The sequence below is a fragment of the Cavia porcellus genome, unplaced genomic scaffold (genome assembly GCF_034190915.1).
Source record: "Cavia porcellus strain 051 isolate PalLab524CR breed Dunkin Hartley unplaced genomic scaffold, mCavPor4.1 scaffold_33, whole genome shotgun sequence".
NCBI classification, from domain to species: Eukaryota; Metazoa; Chordata; class Mammalia; order Rodentia; family Caviidae; genus Cavia; species Cavia porcellus.
Window position 1 is genome coordinate 20,198,098 of NW_026947516.1, and position 23,989 is coordinate 20,222,086.

Genomic DNA, 23,989 nt, shown 5'->3' on the forward strand with positions numbered 1-23,989 from the left:
TGCACGCGCGCAGGCGAGTTTGTTCCGGAGACCAGCATTCTTGGACTTCGGGGATTCCAGAACGCACAGCGCGGATGGAGAGCGCGAGCCCGAGCACACGGACGAGCATTCTCTTAGCATTGGCTCCTACCGTAAGTGGGCGGAGCTGAGGCGTGACTGGGCGGGACCCGAGAAGCTTCTCTATTGGTCTGAATGGGCAGGCCGGGGCGGTGCAATTAGCAAATTAGGCTGCGCGTTCGCTCCTGCGAGAGGGCGGGGCCGGAGGTTTCGATTAGTTGTCGCTGCCGCTGGGGAAGGTAAAGCGGAGACGGCGGCCTCAGGAGCTGAGGGGGTCCCCGGCAGGAGGTGGGGGACTCGACGGGGTGAGTAACCGCGCCCGCCCGCAGGCCTTCTTCTCCTCACATTGGCCCCGTGTCCACCCAGCTTCTCCCGGGAGAGAGGACCCACCCGGTCCCCTCAGGCGAACAAGAGAAGGGGCGGCGGCGCCGGTACCTCTAGAACCGGGCGACGCGGCGAGGGCATCCGACCTGGAGCTGCCACTCTACGAAGAGCCTTTGCGCCTTTGGCAGGGGTTCCCCGGAGGCTGGGCTGCGTCTTAGGGTGTGAAGAGGTGGAGTGTGGAAGAGGGGCGACGGGTCGAGGCCGCTCCGTGGGGCTCCCCTCGGCGCCGGGGCTGCGGCGTCCCCGCCCCGTCGCCCTAGCGGCGCGACTCCCCGGGGCTTGCAGCCAGGGGAGCCCGTTACCGCTGGCGCTGAGGAGGAGCTGGAGCGCCGGAGCCCCTGCCCGAGTTCTGGGACAGCTCGCGACGTGCCAGGGGCTTCGGGTGGCGGTCCCGGCCCTCCTGACCTTGGCTGCCCGCAGGGGTGGGCGAACGACTTGTCGCCCAGCGCCGCGGCTCCTGCAGCTTTCCCCGAACAAGTTTCGGGCGTTGCTGTGAAGTTCACGACTGGCATTGGTGGCCAGGAGTGGAAATTGGCCCCTTCTCAGGTCTTCATACCCTTTGGACCTTTATAGAAATCGAATCTTGGGGGTTCAAACCGTCTCCTGGAACGAACAGGTCTTTCTCGCATTGACACGCTTTGTGCCCACGTTGGGGTAAAAAATAACCTGAACATATTTCAGTATAGAGGCAGCTCTTCCTTAAGGGTTTTGTTTTTCGCTTCACTTGAATGTTACTGCACAGATGCCTGAATAAGAAAAGGCTGACCTTAGTATCTCGACAGAGATTAGACGGATGCTGTGATTTAAGTAGTTGCAGATCAGTATTTTGTTAACAATTTATTTTATTTGGCTGCAATTCAAGCTGCTTTTAGAAAGTGTTGTTGGCACAGTAATTTCTTTCGTGCATCCTGAATTAGGTTTGTTTGAATGTAATGCTTATGTAGTTAATATAAAATATTACACAAATTAATTTGTCTGAGAGCTTTGGGCTGAAACAGGACCCATAAATATGTATAATACAGGATTATCATTTTAGGTAACATCTGCTAGAACATTTCTACCTTGTTCATTCTTGCTGTAGGGTTACAAAAAAGATCTTTTTAACCGATAGTGTTTGGAATTACACGTGAATGACATTTAGGTGTTTTTAATTCCTTTAAGTGTTTTAAAATAGGTTATTCATAAAATGTGAAGAGGCTATGTGTACTTGTCCCTATGTGTTTGGTGTTGAAAGAAGGAGAATAATCTTATATTTAACAACTCAATCAGGATCATTAATAATAAAATTTTTAAAAGGGATGCCTTTTTTCGAGCATATATTTAAGTACCTAGCAAGCCCTTTTTTGTTTTGTTTTTATTACAAGTACTGTTTTAGGTTTGGGCATTTTTTGGCGTTGAATCTGGAGCCAGAGTAGAAGCCTGCAGCAGTATTACCAGTTTGACACCACCAGTGGGTGTTTCTGTTGACAAATGCAGAGAGGAGAACATTTGGGAAGGAAATTTTTTTTGGAGGGGGGCGCTGGGGGGTGAGGGGAGGAGTCAAATGAGAAGCTATGGAACTAAAGCTGCCAGCACTGTATATGCTGAGCATTTCACAAGTACAAGGAAACCTAGTTAGAACAACAACAAAAAAAACCCTTTGACTGTATTAAATAATAAAACTCCAAAAGAGGCATACTAAAGTTAACCATTGCAAGAATGTTAAATAATCTGCCATTTCACATCAGTTGGGGGAGGGATGTCCTCAGTTGGAAGGGGTATAAATCCCTTTTAATTGTCTTGCCCTTTTAGCCTAATCAGTGCAGTGGCTAATCTGATATATGGGTACCTAGAAAAACACCTTAGTATCCTAATTAGCATATTTCCTAAACCGAATTTTTGAGAACAAAATTTGATTTATTAAAAATATTAGAAATATTCTTTCTCCACAGAATATTACGTTTTCTGTGTTTAGTCTTAACAGTTTTATTCATGATTGGGGACTTGTAGTAGGAATTTTTTTTTACTCCTCCACTCATTTATTTCTACTTATGGAAGTTTCTTAACTAAATCTGCCATTGTTTTTATTGTAATGTTCTTGAAGTTATTTAAATCAGTGTGGTATCTACAGTGTTCCCTGAGGTTTTCAAAGGAAAGGGTCCCATTGAAAGAAATTACAAGGCTATCTCACATAGACGAATAAGAGAAGGTTGACTGCTTACGAGTCAGATGTGTTCTGTTCCAAATATGCTAAAGGGGGTAAGGCAGTTTCAAATAATGAGAACCAGATTTTACATGGTGTTTTTATTTTGAAGAATACACTTTTCTTATATTACAACCCAAAATATAGAGGTGGAGAAATTCCTTTAAGTACCTGTTTTCCCCTTAGCCTTGGTTTACCACCTTGAACGAGAATCTGTGAGAGACTGTCAATACTAGTTGCATTGTTCAAAATGACAGTGGCTTCTCTTGCAGAAAGTTAACCTTTCATTATGATTTATGTTTCAGTTTGGTTTGTAATAGAAAATTCAGCTATATCTGAGAAATTGAGTGGAGAGAATGTGTAAAGAAGTGAGCAAGGAAAATATGTTTTGAGTCTGTTAAAATTTTACCTTTCCCTTCCTTCCATTTAGAGAACTTTGGCAGTTATCTTCTTTACTCTAGATCTTAGATGGTATGCTAGTATAGTGTTTTCTTTTTGACATTTAGGGTGGGGATACGACTTTTTCATATAATAAATTGATGTTAAATTATAGCTTGCACTTAAGAACAAGAGAATCCACATGCAAAGGAAGTCCTTTATGGATTCTTTATCATTGGTTCAAAAATATCAAAAATTGAAGTGTTAAATTGCTTTTTGAGTAAAAAAGGCTGTTTACTTCAAATTAGTTAATTTTGGATGTTGGAATTTTATTTTTATTTTTGGCAACAATAAATAATTTGGCAACACCAAATTCCTTGATAGAGGAAGAGATAGAATCTGAAAGCTTCTTTATCATCTGATACTGTTGTGTCAGTTGGACCACATACTTCAATTTAGGACAATGATATAATTAAAAGACTAAGCTTAGGGCTGGGCATGTAGCTCTATGGAAGAGCACATGGCTTTGGGTTGATTACCTGCCCTGGGTGCGGGGGCTTACATTTAAACTTTATTTGGAGGCTTTTCTACTTTGCTTTTAATCTTAAACTCAACATTAGAAACCTTTAGTTGATGGTGTACTTTTTCAGACTGGATTTTAACTTTTAATAGTTTTCAAGAATGTTTTCTTTATATATAGCAGTATATGGGTAACTGAATTACTCAAAGATCTGGCCTCAGTTGAGTTTGTACATTTCTTCATCCTAAGATGTAAACTTGGGTATAGTTCTGTCAGTGAATGTGAAAGCTGAGAGGGGAGACCTTTTACCTAAAAAGACTTAAAACATTTACACTATCATCTGATAGTGTTATGTCATCTGGACCACACATTTCAGATTTGGGAATTAACAGAAAATTATTCATTAATTTAAAAAGACCTAGCTCATTCAAGTCATTGAAGTTGACTGTCAGCACTTTGAATTAAGCTCTTAGAAATATTTGTGTGTGGACAATAATTCTAATCAGGGTCAAATTTTGGGTGTGGTCTCTCTTTTGGGTAGTCTTCTCTGTGATTCTTACAAGATCGCATTTATTGAGCCTTACTGAATACCAGCTACTGTGGCAAATCGTTTGCACGAAAACAGGTGTGTGTGTATTCTCAGCATCTCTGTGAAGTAGGTGTTTTTCTTTTTTCCCACATACATGTCAAATGGGCTGAGAAATAATTTGCACAGATTAGCCAGCTAGTTAGCAAAACAGGCAAAATTGCCATCCAAACCAGTCTGACTTGAAGCTGTGCTCTTCCAAACCATGCTTTCTGCTTCTCCTTAGGAATCGGATTCTCCAAGCATGTTTTGAGTTCCTGTTGTATTTTGTACCTGGGGAGCTATAAATATGCTTTTTGGATTTGACCAGGTACATTGGCAAGGCTACTTGAACATTAATGACATAGGGGGCTGGAGTCAGATCTATCAGGACTGCTGAAAGTGTCAACCTGAAATGTCGACTTTTTATATGCAAGGTCGTTAGTTCAGTTTCTTCATAAATGAAGGTTGCACACCATCATTTATGCCCCCAATGAAGTAACGGTTTCTAATTAACCACTTGATATTTCATGTTGCTGCATGTTCCATTTTAACTTTTGACTGACTTTGATTAAATTTGCTACACTAATAAAAGCTATGAAGATACTCCTTGAATTCAATTTTCTGATTTAGATTTATTTTTAAAGTAAAATGAAAGCCGTTACAATTTATAGACAGTCATCTGGTGTCTATAATTATAACGACTTCAGTAAAGTAAAATATAGAAATGATGTCTGCAGAAATGTATTATTGTTATGTACATGGAAGTTGGACTCTGATAAAAACTTTTCTACTTAAAAGTAGAATTCTTAGGGCTGAGATGTCACTTAGTAGTAGAGTACTAGCCTCAGTGAGGCCACAGGTCTGATCACCAGCACTGTCACGCCACAACAAAACAAAACCCAGAATTTTCTGCCCCTTATAATTGATTTGTTTTCATTTTGTTTAGATTCATTAAAGAAGCAAACAGTTGTTCAGTCTGAAAGAACAGCTAGAGGTCCATGTTAGGGAGGAAAAGGACTTAACCTCTTTTTCTGTAATTGATGAAAATAACTTCTGTCACTTATACAGTTAAGACATAGTGATGAGTATTGTAGAGCTTCTGGCCAGAAATACTCTTGACCAAGCTGTGATGGATATTTTATACAGATGTGGCCTACACTGAAGTTTTTTGTTGATTTTTCTACTAAGTATGGTTTTCCACTATACATTTTCACAGCTTTATTGAAGGATCATTTACATACCATAAAATTCATCCTTTTTTTATGTTGTCAATGATTCTTAAGTAAATTTATGAAGTTGTATATCCACCACTACAATACAGTTTTAGAATATTTCCATCAACCCTGGAAAATCACTCCTGACAACATATATTTTTTGTAACATTATTTATTTGCTTCACCCAGATCCTTTAATCGTCAGAGACTGTCATGTAGAGCTTTAAAAATGTTATTTACAAAATATCTTTACTATTTTGTCATTTTTCAGTGTTTGCCAAAGTATAAGTAGCAGAATATAAAAGGTAATACTACAAGTGATTTAAATTACCTTGTGTTTGTAGTTTTGATTTTATTTTTAATTAATTTATTTTTTGTCATACTATGAATTGAACCTAGGGCATTCACACTGAGCTACGTCTTCAACCCTTTTTGATTTTTTATTTTGAGACAGGGTCTTGCTAAGTTGCCCAGGCTGCATACAAACTTGCCATCCTCCTGTCTCAGTCTTCCAGAGTGCTAAGATTATAAGTGTGCACTACCATGCTTGGCTGTTTGTTCCTTATGAACCCAGAAAATAAAATAACATTATCAGCGATGTGTTAGAAATGCAGAGAAAAGAAACCAAGATAAAAATCACACAATTATCATGCAAGAAAAATTACTTTCAGATTGAAGACCATGGGCAAAATAATTAGTGTTCTTGATTTTATGCCAATGACATTGTGCATTTTATTATTTAAGCTCTGATTTCCCTTGACAGATTCACATCTACTGTGCATGCTGTAGCGTAGTCTTCATCAAATTCAGATACTCAGACATATCCTCTACTTTCTACACTGTTTCAGTCTGAAATGTTGTGAGATTTAGACATTGCTTTCCTGCTTATGTCATTTTTTTCATTCTTTTTTTGGTACCAGGGATTGAACACATGACCTTTTGCTTGCCTGGCAGACTCTTGTGCCATTGAATTAAATCCCTGGCCCCACTTATGTCATTTTCTAGTCACCTGCAAGGATGGCCTAAAGAGCATATCCAGTTTGAGAAAGTAGAATGTGATAAAACTGTACATCAGACAAGTGTGGTGTTGCACATGTCTAACTCGAACCCTCTGGGAGGCTGAGGCAGGGAGAACTGCAAGTTTGAAACCAGCCTGAGCAATTTAGCAAGACCCTATATCCAGGTTAAAAAAAATAAAAAAAGTGTGGGGATATATCTCAAAGCAAAGGCCCTGGGCTGAATTCCCATTGGTGGTGGTGTGGGCTGTAAAGCTGGGCTAATTTCTGACATTTTGTGAGATGTTCTTTGTTTAGTGTATTGCTTGTGTCTGTGGGTACTACTCATAGCATAACTTAGGGATGTTGCAGATGTTACTTTGGGGGTACACATAATTGAGCAATAGGTTGGTGAGAAGTGTTTGGGAAACTTTCACCACTTTTAGATGAACATTTCTCTATGGAAAGTAACACAAATATCAGAAAGATAAATCAGTAATGTTGTGTGGTGTTTTGTGTCTGGATTTTTAGTGACAAACAGATTAGACACACAACATTGGTCTAATATTAATATTTTACTGTCAATTCAATCCTAACTGCTTTGCAATAGGCTTGCATTTTTTATTTTTGACTGTTTAATACTCTCCAGCTGATATTTTGTTATTTTGTATTTTTTATAAGAAAGAGGCTTTTATCAAATAGCAACACATGAAATGCTTCCTGACAATAACAATTTTGATTTGGAGGGAGATATTTTGATAGAATAACTTTGATTTCTGAAAGTTAAAACATGGATGAATACATTAAGCATTTTTCAGGTCATCTTATTTTAGGTAAGTTACAGTTTTAGATCTTAGTTTCAGATTTTGTATTATGCCTGGAGATTAGGTTCTTGGCAGTATGACATTGTATTATGATAATAAGATTAAATATCCTTAGACTTACATGAGGAAAATATGGCAGCTAAAATTGGTGATAAATAATAGTTGAAGAACACCTTACTGACTTGGATATGCCAATTACCCTGACACTGACTAATCATACAAACTAGTTTCCTGATGAATAGAACCCTTCAAAGATGACCAGAGCTGGTTCAGATGTGTCCTAGAATTTTCCACATACCCCAGTTTGTCACCCTCGTTTGTCATTCTCTTGTGTGACATATTCATTTCAATTGTAATACTTATTACATTTATTATCACTAAGTTGAGCAGTGCACATGAAAAGAAAAAGTTCAGTCTTTAAGTGTACTTATTGAAAATGCAGTTGAGGTAAACACAAGCTAATTTTGTGCAAATTGGTGTGTCACACTTTATTAGTTAATTTTTGTAAAATAATTCTTCCTGCATCCTGGGGATCTGACCTTCATTTGTTGAATAAATACCTACTGAGGACCTGCTAGAGGCTGCATCAAGTGATAGATACACCTGAAGTAGACCCTTCCCTCAAAGAACTTACAGTCTTGAAATAGAGGTAGAGAAATGCAGAGTGTTGTGAGTTTATATAACCACCCCAGTATGGAGCACCCCGAGAAAGTAACATTTAAGAGAAAATTGAAGGCTAAGAAGGATTCCTCTAGATGTGAAAATAAGTTTTCCAGACAGAAGATGAAAATGCCCTGAGGCAAGGAGAGAGAGACAGAGAGAGGAGAGACAGAGACAGAGACAGAGACATAGAGGCTTTTGAAAAAAGGTAACCTTTGAAGGAACTGGAAGAAATCCAGAGTGACTGGAAAGTAGAGGAGCAGGTGACAAAGCAGGACTAGGCAGAGAGTGGCTAGATCTTGAAAAGGCTTAGTTAGCCATCTACTGGGTTTTTGAACTTGTCCTAAGTCTCCTGGGAAACCACTGAAGGTTTTAAGCAGGGGTGTGACATGAGATGAAATGCTGCAAAAAGCCAAGAGTTTCCGCTCAATGGAATCTTAATAATTTGTCAAAAAGGTCACAATCTCTGCAAGGTAAAAAAATTTCCCTCATCTCATTAAAAATTTTGCAGCTGCTTCTTTGATTGATTGTCATCTGTGGTACTCTTCATTGTTTTTATAGAAATTACCCTTAATTTTCTAAAGACTGCTTTTCTTTTACCCTTCACCACTGTTAACCTTATATAGGAATGTTATTTCTATTTATGACTGAATTAAAATTTTTTTCTAACAGTTTTAGCTCTCTTCCATATTTAAACTGAAAACTCTGCTGGTATGTTCCCCAGAAAAGGTATTTAATGTTTTAATGAAATGTTTCATTAAATATCAACATTAAATTTGCTTTACGCCTTTATTTTTTCCAAATACATTATCTGTGATCTAATTTTGTATTTTTCGTCATCTGTAGCACCTGCAATGTTTTTAGACAGTTGTTAATATTGCTTAGGAGCCCCAAACTTTAGCAAGATTCCATTTTCAAATCTGATTCACATTCTATGACCTTGTCTTTCATATTAAACTTTTCTGTCAAACTTGGTTGAAATGAGCTTACATATATGAAAAGGTGTTATTTTGTGTATCTTGATTTCTTTCTCTTACAGTAAGCATCCCTAACATGTTTAGTTTTTTTTTTTTTGGAAATCTTTAGTGGAGCTTAATTTTTGCTTGCATTGACGATTAGATGAGTATTCTTTTAGGTCTTCTTTGGTGTAAAGTTTTTAGTTTGTGCCTATGTGGAATGTTGTTGCCTGCTTTTTCCTCTCCATGTATACAAAGAATGATCACAGCATCACCTCCTTCAAATATTTCCTTTGCAGTTGACATTTTGATGCAGCCTTTAACTTAGCTCACTTTTGCCATTTTTTGAACCATTTTATACCTGCTCAGTATCTTTTCATGTTTTAATCTTTTTTTCTGGTCTGGTAACCTGAAGAGTTTGTGTCATTACCCCCTTTACTTTTTACTCAGCCCAGGGCATTTATCTAAAAAGTGTTGCCTCATTTTAGACTTTAGAGTTTGAAGCTGATGTTTTTCTACTGGTGATTTTTGTAGCATCCAGAGGTACTGCCCTTGGTTTAGAGGTGTGTTTTTTAATCTGTACCTATGTAGAGGACTGGTAAGGAAAGTCCACACTTACCTTTCTTTGGATACCCTTATGCTAAGGTAGCAGTTTGAGTAGCTTGCTACTTACGGGCAACTGAAAAGATGTCAGAGTTGTGGTAGGCAAAGGGGATACAAAAGCAAATTGTAATATTTTGCCTAAATGGAGTTTTTAAAACCTGCAGAAGAGACCAAAAACAGTGACTGAAGTATCAAGTGATAAACATGTACAAGTAAAAATATGGGGTATTAGTGCCCTAGACCAGAAGGCAGATGTAAGGCTGGCAGTGGTGGTGCACAACTGTAATCTTAGCACTTTGGGAAGCTGAGGCAGGAGGATAGCAAGTTCAAGTCCTGCCTGAGCAACTTAGTGAGACTTTGTCTCAAAAGAGAGGGCTGGGAATATAACCCAGTGCGAAGATCTTGGATTTAATCCCTAGTACTTGGATGGGTTGGGGGACAAGAAAAGACAGTGATTTGTGAGTGCATTTGAAGAGTCTTAAAAGAGGCCCTTAATGTTGGGTCCCAAGGAGGGGTTTTCAGGCACCAGATGTGTTCAAGGCATGGATCTAGGAACAGACATACAAGGCTGAGCGAATGGTAAGAAATAACATGGACTTATGTATTCCTTGTCTTAGTTTGATGCTTGTGCTCCAGCTACATCCCAGGATCTTGATTTTCTTTTTTATTCTGTCAATTTAAGTTCCACCTGAGAGCATATGAAGCAAATACAAAAACTAGGAGTTTAAGGTAGGGTGGGTGTTTTCATGAAAAGCAGGTTGTATTTGTTTTCCTTTGTAATCTCTGTAGTGCTGCAGAGCATTGAATATTGTAGCCTCAGCATGTGTTGCATTGCCTGGCACACAGAAATACCTGATAAACACTTCTTTAGTGAAGGGTCCCCCTTTTCTGCTCCCTACTGTCTCCTAATGCCAGTGCAGGTACCTATCTAGTGGATTTTCCTTTCTCCTTTCTAGTATGGACATGCCTTTCCTACATCTAGTTATCTGTGGAGGACATAAGCGTTTTATGAGAAGATCCATACTGGCATATGGGTGGGTGCTAATGGCTCCCTACCGGGTTCCCAAAACTGTTTTTTTCCTTTAGGTGGTACTGAAATTTTTTTTTTTTTTTTTGTCTTTTTCCTTTTTTATCGGTACCAGGGATCGAACTCACGACTGCCTGCTTGCAAGGCAGGAGCTTATGCCGCTGAGCTAAATCCCCAGCCCATGGTGGTACTGAAATTTAAACCCTGGGCCTTTGCACTGAGCTATATCTCCTGCCCTTATTTTCATTTATTTTTAAATTTTGAGACAGCCTTACTAAGTTGCCCATGCAGGATTTGAATTTATGATCTGCCTGCCTCAGCTTCCAGGTGTACACCACCATGCCTGGCTCCCCAAAACTTTTTTTTACCAGCTTTGAAGGTATGACAGGTGAGGAGGAGGCTAAAGTTTACAACTATAACAGTGACATTTCTTTGAGATTATTTATGATTTTGTATGAGTTCACTGGAATGCTGAGTTCTATTCTATAAACGTGTGTGTATCTGTATTGTATAGTACTTATTAAGTTAAATTGACATTCTGCAAAGATGTTGCTTATGTATCACGTGGCTTCTCACACCCCTATTTTGCCGATTATGTTCCTTAGACCTGAAAAAATGGTTTTGAGGATGTTACCACCTTGAGGTACGATATTTGCTTTTACAAAATAACCCCTGAGATTATAATGACATTACCAAAAAAATGCTATACAAATTTGTTGCTGATTAGTTGAAGGGGTTTTTAGCATGCTGTAGTAGACTTTTGTCATTTTGGGTCATCCAGTGTTTTTAAATATTCTCTTTACATTTTGAGAATATTTTATATTATAGGTTCTACTTTCCCAGAGTACTTATATCCCTTTTATAGCTAGGGTGCAGGTGGCTTGTGATCTTGGTTTGACCTAGTGAGAACTGAAGGGAACAAAATGAGGTGGGAATAGCGAGGTTGAATTGATTACCTGGTAATCATGTTGACAGAAGAGTTTGGTTTTGAAGGAGTGGCACTTTTAGGGCTTGTAGAATTCAGTCCCCATTGTTGCATATTGACCAAGTGTACATGTATGTATCCGTTTGTTGGTATTTATCTTTGTCTTTTTGTATTATCTGGGATTTGTGATTAGATGTCTTAAGATAATTTTGTATATTTTTAGCCATTATCTCTTCAAGTATTCTGTTCCATTCTCTCTTTCTGTGATCCTGATTATATTATGTTAGGATCTTTGATATTGTCCCACGGATCTTAAATGTTCTAGGTTCCTCTGCCCCATACTCCTTTGGTTGGGGTACTTTATGTTGACCTATCTTCAAATTTATTCATCCTTTCCTTCCCTGAGCTGAGTCTACTGATGAATCCATTGAAGGAATTCTTCATCTCTCATAAATGTCTACTTTTAGCATTTTATTCCTTCTTATAGTTTCCATTTCTCTGTTTAAATTATTTTGCACATTGTTCTCCTGGGTTAGAGCTTTCAACACATTACTTAACTGTTTTAAAATTTCATTTTAGGTATTTCCAACTTTTTTTGGAATCTGATTCTGATAAGTTCTTTGTCTTTTCTGAGAATGTTTTCTTTGTTGTCTCTTATGCATTGTGATTTTGTTGTTTGCAGTACTGGGGGTTGAACACAGGGTCTTTGCAATGAAGCATATCCTGAACCATTTTAAAATTTTTAAATTTCAAGATGGGGTCTTGCTAAGTCCCTAAATTACCTAGACTCGTTCAAATTTGCCAATTTGTCCTGCCTTAGCCTCTCAGAGTACTGGGATTACGGGTATGTGCCACTATGCCCAGCTTGCCATGTGATTTTTAAAGTTGTTTTTGCAAGTGTACTTGTGTAGAATGCTGGAGACCAATTTATATAATGTTTATGTCTCTAAATCAGCATGTCCTTCTCCTAGACCTATAGTTTGGGATTTGGGTTAATCTAGTTAAGAGTTGGGCTTGGTTTGAATTTTTCTGTTGTGGTTACCCTCACTGTACCTGGGCTTCAGACTCTCATAGAGACACTTTGTGCTTCTATTGGGAGATTGTTTGTCACAAGTGTCAATTCTGTTCTCAAGTTCAGGTCTCCCCTTTTGAGCTCAGCCTTCGTGTCTTTTTACATGCATTTGCTTTTCTCTTCCCTCTTTCAGCTGTTACTGTAGCAGCTTGAGGGTGGGAGGAGTAGTGGGATATGGATTCTGATGTTCTGGGTCAGGCCTAAGTTCCTAAGTCCTGGGTCTTGCTGCTCTTAGGATTGTTGAAGTGCATTCAGTGGAGAATCCTGCCTCTCTCAAAAGTACAGCTCCCTCCCCTCCTTGCCCTTGCTGTGAACTTTTACCATTGTCTTAAGAATAAAAGCAATCATGATCTTTCCTTTCCTATTAAGGCTTGTTTTCCCTGGGAATGATCTAGGTAGTATCTGTTTTTGTCTGTTGGTGTGTTTGTTCTTGAGACAGGGTCTCAATATATAATTCACGCTGGCCTTGAACTCATTATGTAGGCTAGGCTGGCTTAGAACTTGTGGCCTTTTATTTACCTCTGCAAGTGCTAGATTACAGGCTTGCACCATCTTGTTCCACTGTGGACATCACAATACCACATCACAATGGGACTCCTCAGGGCTCTTTCCTCTGAGTGCCTGAGTGTTAGTGTCTGGAAGCAGAGCCAGGGGAAGGTTGAGGTCTCCCCAGTTTCTGTGACTCGTGGTAATTTTGCATTGTTGGTCAGTAAGCCATATTGAGTCTCACCACTTCTACCTGAATTCTTTTTAGTATCCAGTTCTGGTTCACTCCAGGTAAATATCTGATTGTTTCCTATTTCATTGCGGGCAATGTTTCCTTATTTTTTGAGCCAGCTGGTTGCTTCATGTTGAGTTTTAAAGACAGTCTAGAATTTGAGATTAGCCTAGTTTGTTTTCATTGTAGGGAGGGTGCTATCTTTCTTGCAGCTCTTAATTTAGAATAGAGGCTATCACTGGATGGGCTTCAAGGAGGTCGCTCTAAAGAGGAGATTGTGACTTCAGCTCAGCCCACACAGGTCCTTGATGTATGATTACAGAAAATAATTTCAGAACTCACCAGTGAGAGGCATAGGTAGGTAGAGTTAAGGCAGTACACACTCAATGGAAGATAGAGTATAGGTGCTCAAGGGTGAGACACCATGATCTGGGTGGGGTTGAAGGTATATATAAAGCTTTTTCTACATGCTTACATAGATCTATATTTATACTGTATATAGAGCTATATGTAGCTATATCTAGATATAGACATGTGGCTTTGGAGTTATCCTTAAGATACATGATCTAAGATGTTTTGCCTAAGGACAATCTTTAAATCATTTATAATTACCTGGTGTCTGTTTCTTTAGTTTAAGCCAAGTTGTTTCCCTTTAGTGGGTTAAAACAAAAGCTGACTTTATCAGCTAGGTTCAATCATGGGCTTACAATATCTTTAAGAGTTTCAGGAATTTGGGAGTGATGGGCCTGGGAGAAAAAAATAGGCAAGAGAGTAAAGGTGTGTGCTACCTTCGATAGCTTTCATCATACCTTAAAGCTGCCGTTTCCTTAGTTCCTTTCTTCCTATCTTTATTTCTTCTACCCTGCCTCAAGGCCAGAAATTTCGTTACTCTTAACATGCATATTTACTTACCTCTAAATTTAAATTTAATTATTATTACTGTCTCCTGAATAAGATCAAAAATTTTGAGTAGTTACCTCTTAACCTTCAACTGTTCTTCCACGTTGTTACATGTTAGTTTTGATTTGTTTAAGCCACTGCAAACCTATAAAAAGGAGTGAATATTCACTGTTTTTCAAATTTGTTTTCTCACTACTCTTCATCCACTCTATTTCTCTTTGTTCAGTTTTCTTCTTTATATATAAAGAATGTTCTGAAATAATTCTTTCACTTGGGCCTAGTAGTAAACTTGATATTTCTGAAGTATCTTCATTTTTTTCTCTCAAAAAATTGTTCAACTGGGTACAGAATTTGAGGTTGACAAGTATTCTTCCTCTGATATTTAATAATGTTATTCTGTTGCATTTTGACAAGTCTTACTTGTATGTGAAGTCTGTAGTTCATTGTAGTTCATTTACAAGTAGGCTGTTATCTTTTTTGGGGGCTACTTTTTACATTTTAAGATTTTTTTGTTTTTTACTTTTTTGCACTATTTCTAGGTATGGATTTGTTTTGATTTGTCATACTTATATTTGATGCATTCCATCATTCTCTTGATGCTTTCAGTTGTGGGAAAAAAAAACCCTAACCATTGTCTTTTAAAATATTATTTCTTCACTTTCTATTTCTGGAATCATCATTTAGATGTTGAGGGACTTAAGTGTTTCACTAAAAGCATTTGAATATATTTTTAAATATAAGGATTTTTGTTTTATTCTCTTTCACATCTGCTGTTTAATTTTCATAAAGCCGTTTTCTTTGAACATTTTAAAATATAGTTATGTGTAGGTATCCTTTGGATTATTTTCTTATGGTGTAGTTCTTGACGAATAAAATCTATAATTCACCTTCACTCTTTTTCTCCAACTTTTTTGTGTGTTTCTTCGTGTGGTTTGCAATATTTGACAACTTGGGAATTGATGGTTTATGACTGGATATGAGTAGTTTTGCATTTGTCTCTCATAGGATTCTTTGGGTTCACTGCTTATGAAGAGTTTTGGACCCATTTTCAGATGGGTCTCTGGCACCCCAAGAAGTAGAGTGGTTTTGAACTCCGTATATGTTGGAGCAAAGACCTGGATTTTCTTTTTTGCTTTGGTTATTCTTTCTAGGCACAGCCTTGGGCTGCTGTGGGTAGCCTTTCCTTTTTCTTTTTCAACTAAGGACAGCTTTTGAGTCCTAGGTTGTGCTGGTAGTTTACTTTCAGCTCCTCCTCTACCTGCTCTTCCTCTTCCTCCTCCATTAAATTTTTTTTCTAGACAGGGTCTTAATATGTAGAGAAGGCTGCCTGTGAACTCACTATGTAGCCAAGGCTGAAGCTCATGGTGATTCTCCTGCCTTAGCTTCATGAGTTTTGGGTTTAGAGGCATACACTACCATGCCCAACTAACTTACATCTTCTTTCCTATGGACAGACTTGAGGCAACCTCTGCAATTTGTTGGTTTTATAATCATTCAAATTTGGGCCCTGGGTGTAGAGGGCAGTAGTGAGAAAGCTTTGTGAAGAATCTCATTTAATATGCTTCTTAATTCTTTTTTTCAAGGGTTTTTTTTTTTCCTGTTATTCAGGAAGTAGTTTAACCAGTAAAGAACCAGGAAGTACTAACAACTATAGGCACCCTTTATCTGGAACAGGTTATTTACCAAATGTGTATTTAGACATTGGTTGTTTTTTATCTGGTAGGAACTATATTATTTTTAAAATAAATTAGTTTCCCAGGACACCATTGGCAAGTTGCACTTTTCATTATAGAGTTGAAATTTGAGAGCTCTTTGAGACTATAATCAGTGTATAGGAAATATAGGAAGGAGAATTTTTAACATTTTCAGTGAGAAGGAAATACAGTATAATGGATTCTAACCTCAACTGGTGTCTTAGCCCATTTTCTGCTGCTATAACAATACTGCAGGCTGGATATAATATAAAAATAGAATTTTATTTGGCTCATGGTTCTGGAGGCTGGGACATTTGAAGGTATGGTGTCAGTATCTGGCACAAGCCTTAGTGCTATGTTATCTCTTGGCTGAAGTTGCAAGCAAGCACCTGTAATACCAAAAGAGGAAATTAGGCCAGACTTGGCCTTCTTGTTAGTAACCCATGCCTTCAATAATGGCATAATTCAGTAGGCTCTGCCCTCATGACCTAATCACCTATTAACGATACCACTTCTTAATGCTGTTACAGTGGCAAGAAAATTTCAACCATGAGTTTTGGAGGAGACTTTCAAACCATATTTTTGTTTTGCCACCTGCCAGCTACCTGTCCTAATTATTACAGATTGCAGCCACTGTTTTCAAACCTACCAGTAAATCATCACCACTCATCTTAGCTCATGACCTTGCCTCTACCCCACTGAGAACATTTATCAGCTGCTACTCCCCCTAGAGGATGAGATGCTTCTTTGATGCTCCATTGAGGTCCATCCTTTGCTCCTTTCCAGAGGCCCTCAGCTTCACTTCTATTGCTTTGACAATCTTCTTGGCATCTGTTCATTCCTTTCTCCCCGTCATGTTCTTAGTGATTGTATGCGTGTGTATGTGTGATTTGCCCCAGGAAACATCTCATGGGTAGAGGTTAGAGATGCTGGCAGACATACTACAGTACTCAGAATGACCACCCTGACAAAGAACAACCTGGCACCAGATATCAGCAGTGCTGAGGTTGTCTTGCTGCATCCTTAGAGTTTCACATTTTGACCCCTTTTTTTTCTGCCCATTATCTTATTCCTGTAGTTCCTCACCCCAGAAAACCTGCCTGAACCACAGGTCTACTTTTATTCCAGCTGCCTAGCAGTCATCTCTCCTCATCTAACACATCTAGCCTGTCCATTTCTCCTTTATTGCTCAAACTTTAGCTGTTGATGTCTGGATTCCTACCCTCACCTCCATTTAAATTGCTTTTGCTGAGGTCATTTGTGACCTCTTGCATGCTGCGTCCAGTGGAATCATTTAGTCTGAATTTTATGTGACATTTCTGTTGCACCTGACACTGTTAATCACTATCTCCTTGAAACAGTGTATTCCCTTGGTGTCCATGTTCTTTGTGTCCTTGCTTTTCCTGATTCACTGCTTCTGTACTGCGGGCATGAAGGTTTGACTTCTTAGCCAAGGGTTATCATATGTTATCATCTGGGGTTTCAGTTGCATTCATGTGCAGGTATTTTTCTAAATTTCTGAATTCCTCCCTAACTTTCCCCTGCAAAATTCAGACTCAGGCTTAATAACCTGCTGGAAATCTACACGTGAATATTCTGCAAGTAACCTCCACTCAGCATGTCTAATGTAAAGTGCATCATCGTTTCCTCAGATTTACTCCTCTTTATTTAAAAAAATCATTCCTGTTAAATAGTTCTGCCATCTATCTCAGGCTCCCAAGCAGGCAGTTGGGTTTTGTCCAACTCTGATATATTATTATCTACAGTTGCTAGTATAATACAAAAATGGGATTTTCATCACACCACTGAGCTGCTTGAAAGTCTGCACTGGTGCTGTCTTGCCAATAGGAGAAGGAGAAAGGAGAAAGACTAAATTCCCTTATATAGGCCGTCAGGCTCTCCTGGCTCTCTTCTCAGCCTCCTTGCCTCACATATTTTCCCTGTCTGACCCAGACACTATGCTCCGGCATGTAGAGTTCCCTGGAAATTTCTCTTTCAGACTTGCTCTTTATTTTATGTCAGCTATCTCCTTTGCCTGGGATTTTAAAATAATTTTTCATAGAGTATATGGGTTACTTATCTTGAGTGGAAGGACTCCCCATTCCTCGTAGAAGCTGCAGTTAATTGTATCTAAACCCAGTTTTCTGACCTCACCATTTTATTTTATTTACATGTACCATTTTAGAGGGACCCAGGAATGGATAAACTCTAGCATTAGTCTTGAGAGAATGAGGAGGGATACTGGCAGTGGTGTTTTGCAGCTCTTCAATGATGTAGCAAACTACCAAACTAACTTTCTCACTTTCTACTACCTCTAATTTTACTATCTTTCAAGAGTTCTTCTTGAAAAATGTATCTTTTGAAGGAGTATCTCTTTTCATTACTTACATAGTTTTAGGTGCTTCAGCTCTGTTGGGCTTTGCTGTATATTTAAGTTGCTTCCTGGGATTCCTCACTGCATCTGCTGGGAACACCGCTCATTCCCAGGGCTATTGTACATTTCTTTTCCTTATTTCACTGGGTTTTAATGAGAAGAAAAATAGGCATGTGTGTTTTGTTAGCCATTGTAAAGTAGAACTTTAAAGTCCCTACACCTTAGGATGATTTCTCATTTTTCTATTGTATACATCATGTCTTTTAAAGTGAATTCCTTTTTTTAAATTTGATTTTTATTAGCACATATTTGCATTACATAATGGTTAGATTCATCAAAGGGAGTTGGTACATGTACATAATACATCTTAATTCCTTTTGCATCCTCTTTCCCTGTACTCCCTAAAGTGAATTTGTATATACACCTTTGATCATATTCTTAAATGGCGGCCTGCTACTGTATTTCCCTTGAGAGTCATTGTGGTTAATGATAGGTGATGAGAATATGCCACACCTGTGAAGGGTATGGAGAAAATTCTGTGTTTCACCTTGCCTGTTAACAATTTACAGTATATTGTGTTGGCCAATCTGGCCAAATGTTCTTACTGTTGTTTGAATTTCTAGTAAGATTGAACATTTACATGACTCATTTATTAGCCATTTATATTTTTGTTTCTGCATTTTCTTTTCCTGTTAAAGATTTTTTTGGGCAATATGTATTTGCAAGAGTCCATGAATTCTTCTCTTTTAAAGAGAAAAAAAATAACAGTGAACTAGAGTTTAAAAACAGGTTAGTAGGAGAGTTACAATAATTAATACATTGTGTGTTGCTGTTTTGGTAGTTATTCAGAGTACAAGACACAGGCATGATATCTTGACCCAACAATATTAGCAAGAACCTTTTTTCCCAATGAACTAAGGGAAATTAGCTGTCTAACTATCTTTGTCTTATGTATAAATATAATTATTCTTTTTCCTTTTTGTCTTTTCTCCTTTCCTCCATCATAGTTTGTCTTTTTTTTAACAGTTTCTTCCCAATTCACAATATCGGTTGTACATTTTGCACCTCATTTACTTGTTCAGTTTCTCATACTAGTGAGACAATATGATCTTTACACATATGGGTCTGATTTATTTCACTTATAAGTATGGTCTTGAGTTGCATCCATTTACCTATAAAAGCCTCCAGTTTATCCTTCTTTAAGGCTGAGGAGTACTCCATTATATATAAAAAAACCTTCTTTATCCATTCCTTGGTTGATGGGCATTTGGGTTATTTCCAAGATTTAGTTATTACAAGTTGTGTTTCTATGAACATGGATGCACATATTTCACTGTAGTGTGATGTTTTTAATTCTGAGAAGATACCCAAAAGGGGAATAGCTAGGTCAAATGGGACCTCTAATACTTTTCAAGGAAGCTCTAGAGTGGTTGCACCAGTCTACACTCCCACTGACAATGGAGAAGGCTTCCTTTTTCCCCACAGTCCCTCCAGCATTTGTTATTGGTTTATTTTTTTGACGCTAGTCATTCTTTCTGGGGTGAGATGGGATGTCAGTGTTGTTTTAATTTGCATCTCTGAAATGACCAATGATGTTGAACATATTTTCATGTTTATTTGCCATTGTATTTCCTCGTCTGAGCAGTGTCTGTTCATCTCAGATGTCCATTTTTTGATTGGGTCACAGAGAGTGGGAAAAATTTTCCCCACAGAGAAAGGATTTATATCTAGAACATATAAAGAATTGAAAAAAATCAGGCCCGTCAAATTCAGAAACTCAGATTTCATTAATTGTTGTAACACAAACAAGTACTGCCAAATGTAAGATGTGTAGATCATTTTTTTTTTCAGTTTAGATTTATTATGATCTGGTTCTTGAAAAATGAAAATTACTTTTTTTTTTAAATTAGTAGTTCATACCTCATAAGATGACTGTGAATATTAAAAAATAGTGTAAGTGAAATACTCAACAGTACTTGATACATATATTGGCAGCAGTAAGTATTATTTTTATTTGTTCTTTGTCAGATTATTAAAATAACAGCAGAACTTAATACCTTAGAGAAAGAAAAGTCACATAGATTTACTGAACCCTTGTTAAATCGAGGACAGAATGTCAAATTCCTTGAAGAATACAGATGGTTAAGGCTGCTTCCTATTTATAGGTAAACATTAGCTCACTATATGTATTTTTGCATTTGTAGGTTCCTTTCCCTTTTTAGCCTGCTGTTCTGAAAACGTTTCAGTACTTCAACTGTTATTTTATTTGAGCACAGAACACTTTAAAGGTTGGTTTGCCACATTTAATCTATTACATCTCTATGAGGGGCTATTAGCTCCATTTTACAGATTGGGACCCTGAAGGGTGATCTGCCCAGCTTCTGGCAGGGGTAAAAATAGGATATATAGGGATTTAGAAGAATGCTAACCATTGTATTTCCAACCTCAGTAGGTGCTGAATAAATATTTGTTGAATGAGTGAGTAATCTTATATTAAACAGTATGTTAGGTTAATTCCTAAATCATATCTCCACTTCTACCCTAGTAGTAAGCGACCTTTATATTTTATCTGGTTAAAATAACCATTAAAATTCAGTGGCTGGTAGGGAGGACATTGGAAGTTGGAACAGGAATACTCACTGTGTTTTAGTCATTATGAAAAAAGGCTTTGAGCGAAGGTTTATTTATAATACTGATTGTATTTGTCAGTTTAACTTTTTGCCTTGATGGTGACTGTTTGCATGACTGCTTGTGTGCTTTTTGTTACAGTTGAAAGGGGTTTTCCAAATTTGGGGCCAGGGTAAATGGCCCAGTTGTTGCACTTTAAGGATGACTGTGCTTGTAAAGATTTTTTTTTTTTGTTTTAATTTCTTGTAAAGTAGGAAAATTAGCATTTATAATTAGGCTCAGGGACTTGAGGGTAAATTTTTTTAGATGGGTGAGTTAGTAAATAGGTAAGCTTTTAATAGAGTAAGTGATTACCATATCAGCATTTACTCTGTATTTAGCTTTTTGTAGTTGGTTGTCTAGGGTAGTCTAAAGGCTTTTAGTATAAGTGGTCAGCCTCATTATAGGTTTGGAGGTGAGGCATCCTTGAGCTTATTACAGAATAAGTAGTTTTAATATCTTCGCTCTACACAGTGAGTCTGAAGCTTGTTACATTCACTCTTTTTTTAACTTTTTTTGTGTTGAGCTTAAACCCAGGGGCTCACCCATACTAGGGAAGTGGTTTACCACTGAGTGACACCCCTAGCCCCCTGCTTTGTACAAATTTTATCAATAGGTAGACCTGTTTCTCTCCTTTTTGGTTTCCTGAGTTCATTTTTCTACTCTGAATACATCCAGTGGAGCCTGCAAAAAAACTATTGGTTCATAAAATAACATAATTATTAACAATATGTCTCAGAGAAAAAAAAATCCTAGGTTTGATTTAGGCCTCAAATTCTTCCTAGCTCCGCAACCAGGGCAAAGATGTTTAATGACTCTGAGACTGTTATATTTTTATCTGTGTTAGGACTAAATGTGATAATGCATTAAATAAATTCATAAGGCAGAACAGTACTTGGCACAGAGTGCCATGTGTGTTAGCTATTATCATTTTCTGTATTTGAAAATCTGGTATGCCATCAGATTTGAAATATTTTGCTCCACTGAATTGTTTTTGTTTTGTTTTGCACCTTTCATGATTTTAAGTTTCGTGAGGGTAGGATCTGATCTGTTTTGTTCATTATAGTATTGAACAATAGTTATAGTAAGAACTATAGCTTATTAGAGAGAAGGAACGATGAATCAATAGTTCCTTATTGTATCCCATAACTGATCCTGTCTGTGCAGTAAGTCCAGTGAGATCTTGCTCACATCTTGCATAGGACTAGAATAGAGTACTGGTTTATGAAGTAAATATTTGTAAAATGAATTAATGATGAATGTTTCATTTTTATGGAAGTTGTAGTTGACTATATAATGAAGTGGGCTCCATTATGTTACTGAAACAAATTTATAACAAAACTTGCAATAACTTCCGAGTTCTTACAACCTAAAAATCAAGTTTCTTAGTTTTACATTAAAAAGAAAACCTATGGAGTTTTATCGTACTCAGGTTTTTTTCTGTCTTTCATCTCAAGTGTATAATTCTGACTTGTGAATTCATGGAATTGTTGTGCTGGCCAGTTCATGGCACAGTATTCTTGAAAGCACTTTAGAAATGATATTTCATTCCTCATAGCTATCTTATTATTAGTACATGCTTATGATACATGATAGTTACATTAGTTTGGGTAGACATATTATATGTATAATTCCTTGATCATTATTTTCAGAGTTATTTATAATAACCCTCAAGTGTTTTTAAGCAAATTTTGCTTCTGCATTTGCCAGACCTTGTTCAAATTCCTATCTCCTGTGTAAAGCATGACTTCCTAGTCTGAAATGAGCACTGTTTTCTTTGAACATTGATAGTCATTTTTTTTCATAGCTCATTTGCTAAATGTATCTGAATTGTCTCATCTTGGTTGTTATCTTATCTAGGATCTTGAGATGTTTAATGTTAAGTGAAGTCAATAAACATTTATTAAATACCCATATGGACCTAATCTCTGCATAAAGTTTTCATGTACTCCAGTTTTCACAACTGGATTGTAAGATACTTTAAGGAAAAGATGAATATGTAATTGTGGGTTTCATGAATGAATCATTTACGTAATAAAATGTGACCAGGTGATTAGTTGACATATTATGAATGCTAAGAATTAGTTTAAAGTGTCATTTTCATTTTTAGAACCAGTCTAGCACTTGTCTATGATAGCTGAATCCATATATCTCTCTTTTCTTTAGTTTGTTTTGATGTATTTTGACTTATTTCTGGTTTATTTCTCTTCCATCAACATAGAAATACTATCTTTTTACAGTTCTCTTGTCTTTTAACATTATCTAACTCATACCTAATTTGACAGCCACATTTTAAAAGTGACTCATCACTTTTGGTGTATCTTGCCAAAGTATCCAATATAATTTTTAGTGAAAGGGCAGCTCTCTTGTAAGTGGTTTGCATACTATTTAATTGAAAACTGATTATTACAAGAGAAATTGATAGTTTTGAGAAGAAATGCAAATGGCTTTTGGATGCTAAGCTTACAGCTCAATTTAAGGGAGAGAAAGTGTGAAGTTAGACTGAGATACCTGTTAGCCAAAAATCCTGCTTCTGTTGGCATCATCCAGTCTTTTTACCGAGGTGATTGGAGGTTGGTAACAGTTATGTCAGGTCTGTTAGGAGACCTGCTGGAGACCAATATGGCTTGAGTGCACAGTAGAAATGGGCTTTTGTAATTCATTTTGTACTTTTCAAAAGGTCCATTTTCCATGAATAACATGCATTTTTACGATCTAACAGAACATAACTGTTACTCAGAGTGCCTGAAGAAAATCAGTGTTCAACTAAGATCTCTGTGTAGCTTTTCTCCACATAGAGGTACCCCCTTCTCACCATCCATACCTCTTCTTGGCATGTGAAGCACTCTGCATATTCCTTTTTTTTTTTTTTTAGCATTTCTCATGTGGAGTTAATTAACCTGTTTTTCTTTTCTCTAAGCATTTCCTTCTTAGAGCTTTTGTACATGATGTCTGATCCGTGGTGGGCTTAGCCCAAGAAATTCAATGGAAGAGAATTTCTTGAATAGATTTCATAATCCAATCTTGCTGAGCTGTAGTTTTCATTGATGAGGCCTAGAAAAATAAGCTGTCATCTCTAAGTTCAGTCTAGGAAATATTTTAGTATATTTAGACTCAGTTGAATATATTCCATATATGTAAGGTACCGTGCTGTGTCTGCAAAGTCCTGAGTCGGTTCATGTGGATGTGTGTATTATTACTATAGTGGGACTATTTGAGGAGAGGAGATTAAAGCCTAGAGAAACTCAAGAGGTTTTGACAGTGGATGGAT

The 23,989-nt window shown here is 37.5% G+C and overlaps 1 protein-coding gene across 4 annotated transcripts in view; it reads left to right on the forward strand.

Annotated features, from left to right (window-relative positions):
- The first annotated feature begins 222 nt into the window (after positions 1-222).
- Cdkl5 (cyclin dependent kinase like 5) overlaps positions 223-23,989 on the forward strand; it is a 193,164-nt gene continuing 169,397 nt past the window's right edge. For 3 of the 4 annotated variants that reach the window (XM_063242991.1, XM_063242992.1, XM_063242994.1), the window contains exon 1: positions 223-362. The gene's annotated coding sequence lies outside the window, so the exon portion shown is untranslated. The remainder of the gene's footprint in view (positions 363-23,989) is intronic. The other variant, XM_063242993.1, reaches the window with a different exon arrangement.